The 11,613-nt window shown below is 48.9% G+C and overlaps 1 protein-coding gene across 1 annotated transcript in view; it reads right to left on the bottom strand.

Moving 5' to 3' along the window:
- SLC16A7 (solute carrier family 16 member 7) overlaps positions 1-1,789 on the bottom strand; it is a 142,966-nt gene extending 141,177 nt beyond the window's left edge. Inside the window, exon 1 of the mRNA XM_039503784.1 lies at positions 1,562-1,789. The gene's annotated coding sequence lies outside the window, so the exon portion shown is untranslated. The remainder of the gene's footprint in view (positions 1-1,561) is intronic.
- Positions 1,790-11,613: the final 9,824 nt, after the last annotated feature.

Consider the following 11,613-nt stretch of genomic DNA (forward strand, 5'->3'; position numbering starts at 1 on the left):
GGAGGCAGCACAGCCACCCCCGGGGAGCCCTTGCCAGGCTTACGCTGAGCGAACTCGTCCCTGCAGGGCTGCGTTCCACGCGGCCGCAGCTGCCCCCGAACCACCGAGCTGGGCGATGCCAGGCGGCCGAGCCCACCTCCCCTCCCAGGCGGCTGCGGTTCCCGTCCTCAGCCTCCATTCCCCTCCAGCTGCCTTCCGCCGCCTCCGCGTCGCTTCCTGTTGGCCACCGCAGGGGGGGGGGAAGCAGCAGCAGCAGCCGCACTCGCTGAGCATCGCCAGCCGCCGGCCCCGGCCCAGCCCCGCCTGGCAGCTGCACCCCGCGGCTCTGTCGCTGAAGGGCGCTGACAACGGGACGGGCGACGCCAGCCCAGCGCTGGCCCGTGGTCTGCCCAGCAGCACGCCCAGCTGCGGCAGCTCCAGCGCGGGGGGAGGAGAAAGGGGCCGGGCTGTGGGATGAGAGGGCGAAGGCGGCCCGCGGGGATGCTACCGCCGCCGCCTCCTGCTGCAGCGCAGACACAAAGGCGCGCTCACCTCCTCTCCCCCCCCCTCCCCGCCCCTAGCGACCCCCAGTAACCGGCAGTCCCGGGAATGGCCCCCCCTCGTGGGCAGAGAAACATCCCCCGAGGGCTGGAGCAGTCCCGCCTGCCGCGCGCCACGGTGCGGGGCAGCGCAGCGGGGGCGGCTTCCGCGCTTCTCTCCGCCGCTCAGGAGACCGGGGCGGGGATGCCAAGGGCCGCCGCTCTTTGTGTGCCTGCGGCAGCGGCCAGGAGCGAGGCTCCGGTGGTCTGGGGGGACCTGCAGCTCCCAAACGATCCAAGAGCTGCAGCAGCTGTCGTGGTGCCGTGTGTGTGTGTGTGTGTGTGTGTGTGTGTGTGATTGAGGCTGTCACGTGCTAGGGTACCCGCCCCTTGCCCACAGCCCAAGGGCAACAGCAATTGTAGTGTGTGTGTGTGTTTGTGTGTGTGTGAGAGAGAGAGACTAAGGCAGTGCTGGGGTACCCGCCCCTTGCCCACAGCCCAAGGGCAGCCGCAATTGTGGGGGTGGGTGTGTGTGTGTGTGAGACTAAGGCTGTGCTGGGGTACCCGCCCCTTGCCCACAGCCCAAGGGCAGCCGCAATTGTGGGGGAGGGGGTGTGTGTGTGAGACTAAGGCTGTGCTGGGGTACCCGCCCCTTGCCCACAGCCCAAGGGCAGCAGCTCATGTGCGGGGTGTGTGTCAGTGGCAATGAGCGAGGCTGCTGGGGCATCCTCTCCTCACACACAAGCCAATGGCAGCCGCTGTTCGTGCGGGGTGTGTGTCAGCAAGTGAGACCACTGGGCCGCCTGCATCCCACACACGCTGCAACGGCGGCAGCAGCAGCTCGAGTGTGTGTCTGCGAGCGACCCCCTGCGCAGCGCGCTGCCTGCCCGCTACCCACACGCGGGGGGCAGCAGCTGGTACACACTATGGGCACGAACACTAGCCCTGGTGCCAGCCCCCTTCGCTCCCCGGGCCCTCCCGGGCAGGGGCCACGATAAGCGGCCTCCTCCTCCTCCTCCCTCCTGAGGGGTCGGTTACGTTACCTGGTCTCTAGCTTGGGCTGGGTGGGCTGGATCTAATCCCGCCGCCGACGCCGGCTCCTCTCACTGCCACTGGGTGAGTGGATTTATTTATTTATTTATTCCCCATGACGTGTCCCCAGCACCAGCAGCAGCAGCAGCAGCAGGAGGAGGGAGCCTTGTGTTTGTCTGGGCAGGCGGCTGCCCCAGCTGCTCCCAGACCTGCTGCCGCTCGCGGCCCGCGGTACAAGGCGCCGGTTTCCTGGGGAATGGTGACAAAGGGGCAGCCGCTGCGGCGACTATAGCAGCAGCCAGGTGGCTGGGCGGAGGCTGCTGCCGGAGCCGCCTCCTGGGCTACCCAACCGGGCTCCTGACCCTGCCTGATGGGGGGGGGGGGGGCGCCGAGGAGACCGAGAAGGGGGGTGGGAGCAGGTGTCAGACCAGAGGGGCAGTAGCTGGAGGGGAGCAGGTGTCAGACCAGAGGGGCAGTAGCTGGAGGGGAGCAGGTGTCAGACCAGAGGGGCAGTAGTGGGACGGAAGCAGGTGTCAGATCAGAGGGGCAGTAGTCGCAGGGGAGCGGGTGTCAGACCAGAGGGGCAGTAGTGGGGATGGGAGCGCGTGTCAAACCAGAGGGGCAGTAGCTGGAGGGGAGCAGGTGTCAGACCAGAGGGGCAGTAGTGGGATGGGAGCGCATGTCAGACCAGCGGGGCAGTAGCTGAAGGGGAGCAGGTGTCAGACCAGAGGGGCAGTAGTGGGGATGGGAGCAGGTGTCAGACCAGAGGGGCAGTAGTGGGGATGGGAGCGGGTGTCAGACCAGAGGGGCAGTAGTGGGATGGGAGCGGGTGTCAGACCAGAGGGGCAGTAGCGGGATGGGAGCGGGTGTCAGACCAGAGGGGCAGTAGTGGGGATGGGAGCGGGTGTCAGACCACAGAGGCAGTAGTGGGATGGGAGCAGGTGACAGACCAGAGTGGCAGTAGTGGGGATGGGAGCGCGTGTCAAACCAGAAGGGCAGTAGTGGTATGGGAGCGGGTGTCAGACCAGAGGGGCAGTAGCGGGATGGGAGCGGGTGTCAGACCAGAGGGGCAGTAGTGGGGAAGGGAGCGGGTGTCAGACCAGAGGGGCAGTAGCGGGATGGGAGCGGGTGTCAGACCAGAGGGGCAGTAGTGGGGATGGGAGCGGGTGTCAGACCAGAGGGGCAGTAGTGGGAGAGGAGCGGGTGTCGGGCCAGAAGGGTAGTAGTTTGGGGCAGCCTCCTCAATTTCCTAGATTCCCAGACCCAACAAGGCCTCCAAGATCAATTGACCTATGCACTCCTCTACATGGGCAAGAGCTCCCCCCGCCCCACACTCACATACAGAACAGGAATAGGCAAACTTTTTGTCCTGAGGGCCACATCAGGGAATAGAAATTGTATGGAGGGCCATGAATGCTCACATGGGGTGCAGGAGTGGGTGAGGGCTCTTGTTGGGGTTGTAGGCTCTGGGGTGGGGCTGGGGATGAGAGGTTTGGGGTGTAGAAGAGTGGTCCGTGCTGGGATCGAGGGGTTTAGAGAGCAGGAGGGGGATGAGGGCTGGGGCACAGGGAGAGGCTTAGGGGTGTCCAAGCGGCACTTACCTCAAATGGCTCCTGGAAGCAGTGGCATGTCCCTTCTCCAGCTCTTATGGGTGGAGTGGCCCCAACTCTCAGAGCGGGACCATGCCGCGGCTTACGGGAGCTGCATGGTGTGGCCTCCAACCCGGCACCCCAGCTGGAGCGCCAGAGTGGGGCTGACCCGCTTGTTGCAGCCCCCAACCCAGTGCCCCAGCAGGAGCTTGCAGGCTGGCTTAAAAAAAATAATATATATATATGGAGATATACCTATCTTATAGAGCTAGAAGGGACCCCAAAAGGTCATTCAGTCCAGCCCCCTACCTTCACTAGCAGGACCAAATACTGATTTTGCCCCAGATCCCTAAGTGGTCCTCTCAAGGATTGAGCTTACAGTATTGAGGTTAACAGGTCAATGCTCAAACCACTGAGCTATCCCTCTTCCTATAATTTGCCCTCCTCTGCTCTACAAGATAAGCTGAGACCCCCAACCCTCCAGGAAGCCTGGACCAAATAATTGTATGATGTGGTTTGTTTTTGGTTTTTTTTTTAAGGTGGAGAAGGAGAGGACAAGGGCACTTGGCCCATCAAGACCTGTCAAGTGTGACACCTTTCACATGACACTCATGCTTTTGGCAGGCAAAGTGTCAAACTCTCCCAGCCCTTATTATTACACGCCTGACACTTCCCAGTACATGATCCAGTTTTCAGCTGCTCATATCTTTGCAGCACTATAACCTTTAGGGCTGAAATTTTCCATGCCTGGTGTCTGCGTCAGGCTGAACTATTTTGGAGAGTTTGGAAGCTAAAATGGTTCAGCTGTTTCTGAGAATGAGGTTACAGAAAAAATCATTATTTTACCCATGCTAAAAATAAATTCTGATGACCTTTTCCTTGAAGAACTTTACCATCTGCATACTTTGGGCCAGGACTTAGAAATTTGGCAGTGTGATGCCCTTTTTGATAGTGATGTGCCTTGTGCCATCATTGTGAAAATCAGCCCAAATCTGGCCAAGTTATAAACTTCACTAAAAAAAATCTCAAGTTCACACATGTTCAGTAGATGTTTGTTAGAGTGGCAGCTAAATTTTCTGAAGATTCCATCCTTAAGACATGAATCTCATGGAAAAAATAAAATGTGATCATGTAATCAAAGACTGCATCATAATACAGATGCACAAGAGGGCCAAATTAAGGTTCCCTGAGCAATCTTGATTCTAGCATTTCCTAACTTTGTGTAAGACTTTGCAATCTTAATGTATTTTTATTGTAATTTTAAACTAAAAGATAAATTTCAAATGTCCTTTATATGGGGGAAATTTGCACTGGGCTGGGAGCCAGAAGGTTTGGTCTCAACAACTGAATACTGGTAATATTTCTGTAAAGCTCACAGGTCTTATTATTGACCTCACATCTTCGGCTCCGGAGGCAGAAACTATCATTCCCCCATTTTATACATAAGAAAACAGAGGTTATACAAGGTCTGGTAGACCTGGATCTTAACACAGCTAGGAAGAGAACCCAGGTCTCTAACATTATAGCCTCAAGTCCCTTCCACTCAGCCTTTCAAAATAAATGTGCCAAAATGATGAGCTTAGTTATTCTGCTTCTAAACCGCTAGACCACACTCTGCTCCAAGAGGCAGGAACAGAACCAAGGATCATACCCACCATTTCACAGCTATCTTACAAATAAGAACATAAGAATGGCCATACTCAGTCAGATTAATGGTCCATCTAGCTCAGTATCCTGTCTTCCAACAGTGGCCAATGCCAGATGCATCAAAGGAATTAACAGAACAGGGCAATTATCAAGTGATTCATCCCCTTTTTTCCATTCCCAGCATCTTGCAGTCAGAGGCTTAGGACACCCAGAACATGGGTTTGTATCCTTGACTATCTTGGCTAATAGCCTATCCTCCATAAACTTATCTAATTCTTTTTTTGAACCCAGTTATAGTTCTCGCCTTCACAACATCCCTGGCAACGAGTTCCACAGGTTGACTGTATGTTTTGTGAAGAAGTACTTTCTTATGTTTGTTTTAAACCTGCTGCTTGTTGATTTAATTGGATGACCCCTGGTTCCTGTGTTATGTGAAGGGGTAAATAACACTTTCATAATCTCTTTCTCCACACCATTCATGATTTTGTAGACCTCTATCATATCCTTCCCTTAGTCTTTTCCAAGATGAAAAGACCCCGTCTTTTAAATCTCTCCTCATATAGAAGCTGTTCCATACCCGTCATCATTTTTCTTGCCCTTTTCTGTACCTTTTCTATTACTAATATATCTTTTTTGAGATGGGGTAACCAGAACTGCACCAGTATTGTGGGCATAGACTCTCTAGACTTTAAGGTCAGAAGGGACCATTATGATCATCTAGTCTGACCTCCTGCACAGTGCAGGCCACAGAATCTCACCCACCCACTCCTGTAACAAACCCCTAACCTATGTCTGAGTTACTGAAGTCCTCAAATTGTGGTTTGAAGACCTCAAGCTGCAGAGAATCCTCCAGCAAGTGACCCTTGCCCCATGCTGCAGAGAAAGGCGAAAAAACTCCAGGGCCTCTGCCAATCTGCCCTGAAGGAAAATTCCTTTCCAACCCCAAATATGGCGATCAGTTAAACTCTGAGCATGTGGACAAGACTCACCAGCCAGCACCCAGGAAAGAATTCTCTGTAGTAACTCAGATCCCACACCATCTAACATCCCATCACAGACCACTGGGCATACTTACCTGCTGATAATCAAAGATCAGTTGCCAAATTAATTTCCAAAATTAGGCTATCGCATCATACCATCCCCTTCATAAACTTATCAAGCTTAGTCTTAAAGCCAGTTATGTCTTTTGCCCCCACTACTCCCCTTGGAAGGCTGTTCCAGAATTTCACTCCTCTAATGGTTAGAAACTTTCATCTAATTTCAAGTCTAAACTTCCTAGTGTCCAGTTTATATCCATTTGTTCTTGTGTCCACATTGGTACTAAGCATAAATAATTCCTCTCCCTCCCTAATATTTATCCCTCTGATATATTTATAAAGAGCAATCATATCCCCCCTCAACCTTCTTTTGGTTAGGCTAAACAAGCCAAGCTCTTTGAGTCTCCTTTCATAAGACAGGTTTTCCATTCCTCGGATCATCCTAGTAGCCCTTCTCTGTACCTGTTCCAGTTTGAATTCATCCTTCTTAAACATGGGAGACTAGAACTGCACACAGTATTCCAGATGAGGTCTCACCAGTGCCTTGTATAATGGTACTAACACCTCCTTATCTTTGCTGGAAATACCTCGCCTGATGCATCCTAAAACTGCATTAGCTTTCTTAATGGCCGTATGACATTGGCGGCTCATAGTCATCCTGTGATCAACCAATACTCTGAGGTCCTTCTCCTCCTCTGTTAATTCCAACTGATGTGTCCCCAATTTATAACTAAAATTCTTATTACTCCCTAAATGCATGACCTTGCACTTTTCACTATTAAATTTCATCCTATTACTATTACTCCAGTTTACAAGGTCATCCAGATCCTCCTGTATGATATCCTGGTCCTTCTCTGTGTTAGCAATACCTACCAGCTTTGTGTCATCCGCAAACTTTATTAGCACATTCCCATTTTTTGTGCCAAGGTCAGTAATAAAAAGATTAAATAAGACTGGTCCCAAAACTGATCCATGAGGAACTCCACTAGTAACCTCCTTTCAGCCTGACAATTCACCTTTCATTACAACAAGTTGTAGTCTCCCCTTTAACCAATTCTTTATCAACCTTTCAATTTTCATATCAATCCCCATCTTTTCCAATTTAATTAATAATTCCCCATGTGGAACCGTATCAAATGCCTTATTGAAATCGAGGTAAATTAGATCCACTGCGTTTCCTTTGTCTAAAAAATCTGTTACCTTCTCAAAGAAGGAGATCAGGTTGTTTTGTAAAACCATGTTCTATTTTGTCCCAGTTACCATTGACCTCAATGTCCTTAACTACTTTCTCCTTCAAAAATTTTTCCAAGACCTTACATACTACAGATGTCAAACTAACAGGTCTATAGTTACTCAGATCACTTTTTTTCCCTTTCTTAAAAATAGGAACTATGTTAGCAATTCTCCAGTTGTACGGTAAATCCCCTGAGTTTACTGATTCATTAAAAATTCTTGCTAATGGGCTTACAATTTGATGTGCCAGTTCCTTTAATATTCTTGGATGAAGATTATCTGGGCCCTCCAATTTTGTTCCATTAAGCTGTTCAAGTTTGGCTTCTACCTCGGATGTGGTAATATCTACCTCCATATCCTCCTTCCCATTTGTCATCCTGCCATTATCCCCAAGATCCTCATTAGCCTCATTAAAAACTGAGGCAAAGTATTTGTTTAGATATTGGGCCATGCCTAGGTTATCCTTAACCTCCATTCCATCCTCACTGTTTAGCGGTCCCACTTCTTCTTTCTTTGTTTTTTTCTTATCTCTATGGCTATAGAACCTATTACTATTGGTTTTAATTCCCTTTGCAAGGTCCAACTCGGCATGGCTTTTTTCATAGATTCATAGATTCAAAGACTCTAGGACTGGAAGGGACCTCGAGAGGTCATCGAGTCCAGTCCCCTGCCCTCATGGCAGGACCAAATACTGTCTAGACCATCCCTGATAGACATTTATCTAACCTACTCTTAAATATCTCCAGAGATGGAAATTCCACAACCTCTCTAGGCAATTTATTCCAGTGTTTAACCACCCTGACAGTTAGGAACTTTTTCCTAATGTCCAACCTAAATCTCCCTTGCTGCAGTTTAAGCCCATTGCTTCTTGTTCTATCATTAGAGGCTAAGGTGAACAAGTTTTCTCCCTCCTTCTGATGACACCCTTTTAGATACCTGAAAACTGCTATCATGTCCCCTCTGAGTCTTCTCTTTTCCAAACTAAACAAACCCAATTCTTTCAGCCTTCCTTCGTAGGTCATGTTCTCAAGACCTTTAATCATTCTTGTTGCTCTTCTCTGGACCCTCTCCAATTTCTCCACATCTTTCTTGAAATGCAGTGCCCAGAGCTGGACACAATACTCCAGTTGAGGCCTAACCAGCGCAGAGTAGAGAGGAAGAATGACTTCTCGTGTCTTGCTCACAACACACCTGTTAATGCATCCCAGAATCACGTTTGCTTTTTTTGCAACAGCATCACACTGTTGACTCATATTTAGCTTGTGGTCCACTATAACCCCTAGATCCCTTTCTGCCGTACTCCTTCCTAGACAGTCTCTTCCCATTCTGTATGTGTGAAACTTATTGTTCCTTCCTAAGTGGAGCACTTTGCATTTGTCTTTATTAAACTTCATCCGGTTTACCTCAGACCATTTCTCCAATTTGTCCAGATCATTTTGAATTATTATCCTGTCCTCCAAAGCAGTTGCAATCCCTCCCAGTTTGGTATCTTCTGCAAACTTAATAAGCGTACTTTCTATGCCAACATCTAAGTCGTTGATGAAGATATTGAACAGAGCCGGTCCCAAAACAGACCGCTGTGGAACCCCACTTGTTATACCTTTCCAGCAGGATTGGGAACCATTAATAACTACTCTCTGAGTACGGTTATCCAGCCAGTTATGCACTCACCTTATGGTAGCCCCATCTAAATTGTATTTGCCTAGTTTATCGATAAGAATATCATGCGAGACTGTATCAAATGCCTTACTAAAGTCTAGGTATACCACATCCACCACTTCTCCCTTATCCACAAGACTCATTATCCTATCAAAGAAAGCTATCAGATTGGTTTGACATGATTTGTTCTTTACAAATCCATGCTGGCTATTTCCTATCACCTTACTACCTTCGAAGTGTTTGCAGATGATTTCCTTAATTACTTGCTCCATTATCTTCTCTGGCACAGAAGTTAAACTAACTGGTCTGTAGTTTCCTGTTTTTATTTCCCTTTTTATAGATGGGCACTATATTTGCCCTTTTCCAGTCTTCTGGAATCTCTCCCATCTCCCATGATTTTCCAAAGATAATAGCTAGAGGCTCAGATACCTCCTCTATTAGCTCCTTGAGTATTCTAGGATGCATTTTATCAGGCCCTGGTGACTTGCAGGCATCTAACTTTTCTAAGTGATTTTTAACTTGTTCTTTTTTTATTTTATCTTCTAAACCTAACCCCATAAGCATTCACTATGTTAGGCATTCCTTCAGACTTCTCAGTGAAGACAGAAACAAAGAAGTCATTAAGCATCTCTGCCATTTCCAAGTTTCCTGTTACTGTTTCTCCCTCCTCACTGAGCAGTGGGCCTACCCTGTCCTTGGTCTTCCTCTTGCTTCTAATGTATTGATAAAAAGTCTTCTTGTTTCCCTTTATTCCCATAGCTAGTTTGAGCTCATTTTGTGCCTTTGCCTTTCTAATCTTGCCCCTGCATTCCTGTGTTGTTTGCCTATATTCATCCTTTGTAATCTGACCTAGTTTCCATTTTTTATATGACTCCTTTTTATTTTTTAGATCATGCAAGATCTCGTGGTTAAGCCAAGGTGGTATTTTGCCACATTTTCTATCTTTCCTACCCAGCAGAATAGCTTGCTTTTGGGCCCTTAATAGTGTCCCTTTGAAAAACTGCCAACTCTCCTCAGTTGTTTTTCCCGTCAGTCTTGATTCCCATGGGACCTTACCTATCAGCTCTCTGAGCTTACCAAAATCCGCCTTCCTGAAATCCATTGTCTCTATTTTGCTGTACTCCCTTCTACCCTTCCTTAGAATTGCAAACTCTATGATTTCATGATCACTTTCACCCAAGCTGCCTTCTATTTTCAAATTCTCAATGAGTTCCTCCCTATTTGTTAAAATCAAGTATAGAACAGCTTCCCCCAGTAGCTTTTTCAACCTTCTGAAATAAAAAGTTGTCTGCAATGCAGTCCAAAAACTTATTGGATAGTCTGTGCCCCGCGGTGTTATTTTCCCAACATATATCTGGATAGTTGAAGTCCCCCATCACCACCAAGTCTTGGGCTTTGGATGATTTTGTTAGTTGTTTATAAAAAGCCTCATTCACCTCTTCCACCTGGTTAGGTGGCCTGTAGTAGACTTCTAGCATGACATCACCCTTGTTTTTTACCCCTTTTAGCCTAACCCAGAGACTCTCAACACTTCCGTCTCCTATGTCCATCTCCACCTCAGTCCAAGTGTGTACATTTCTAATATATAAGGCAACACCTCCTCCCTTTTTCCCCTGTCTATCCTTCCTGAGCAAGCTGTACCCATCCACACCAACATTCCAATCATGTGTATTATCCCACCAAGTTTCAGTGATGCCAACAATGTCATAGTTGTATTTATTTATTAGAACTTCCAGTTCTTCCTGCTTATTACCCATACTTCTCGCATTTGTATATAGGCATCTAAGATACTGGTTTGATCTTGCCTCCCAGTTTTGCCCTGACCCTCCTTTCTCTCTGCCATTATAGCCCACGCTCCCTCTTGTTTCCGACCCATCTCCCAGGTCTCCATGTTCCTCACTTACCTGTGGGCTTTGCTCACCTGTCCCCGTCGAACCTAGTTTAAAGCCCTCCTCACTAGGTTAGCCAGTCTGTGTGCAAATAGGGTCTTTCCCCTCCTCGAAAGGTGAACACCATCTCTGCCTAGCAGTTGTTCCTCGAATAGCATCCCGTGGTTGAGGAAGCCAAAGCCCTCCTGGCGACACCATCTTCGCAGCCAGGCATTCACCTCCATGATGCATCTGTCTCTGCCCGGGCCCCTACCTTTGACAGGAAGAATTGAAGAGAATACCACCCGTGCTCCAAACTCCTTCACCCGTACTCCCAGAGCCCTGTAGTCACTCTTGATCCGCTCAGTGTCACATCTCACAGTATCATTTGTGCCCACATGGATGAGTAGCATGGGGTAGTAGTCAGAGGGCTGGATAATCCTCGACAATGCCTCTGTAACATCTCGGATACGGGCCCCCGGCAGGCAGCATACCTCCCGAGATGAAATGTCAGGGCGACAGATGGGCGCCTCCGTCCCCCTCAGCAGAGAGTCTCTGACCACCACTACTCTACATTTCCTATTCGCAGTGGTGGCAGCAGACCTCCCAGCTTTAGGGGTCCGAGGCTTCTCCTTGTTTACTGTAGGGGGTGATTCCTTCTCTCTTGTATCAAGAAGAGCATAACGGTTACCTTTCTCACTTTTTTTTGGCCTTTCTCACTTTATCCCTACATGTTCTGACCTCAATAAGGTAGCTTTCCTTGCTAATCCCGCCCAAGCATATGCCCCACCCCAAGCACTATCTCAGGGGAGGCTCTAGTAGCTTTCTTTCCCAGTGTGATTTTTGCCCAGACAGACTCTGTCTCATCCATTCCATCACTTCTTATTTCTTTACAGTTATACAATGCTACTCCAGCACCTTTGCCTTTATTTCTGTCTTTCCTAAACAGCACATATCCTTCAATACCTGTACTCCAGTCATGACTACTATTCCACCATGTTTCTGTTATCCCTGTAATACCGGTTTCACT

Source organism: Mauremys reevesii, linkage group 1, assembly GCF_016161935.1.
Source record: "Mauremys reevesii isolate NIE-2019 linkage group 1, ASM1616193v1, whole genome shotgun sequence".
Taxonomy (NCBI): Eukaryota; Metazoa; Chordata; order Testudines; family Geoemydidae; genus Mauremys; species Mauremys reevesii.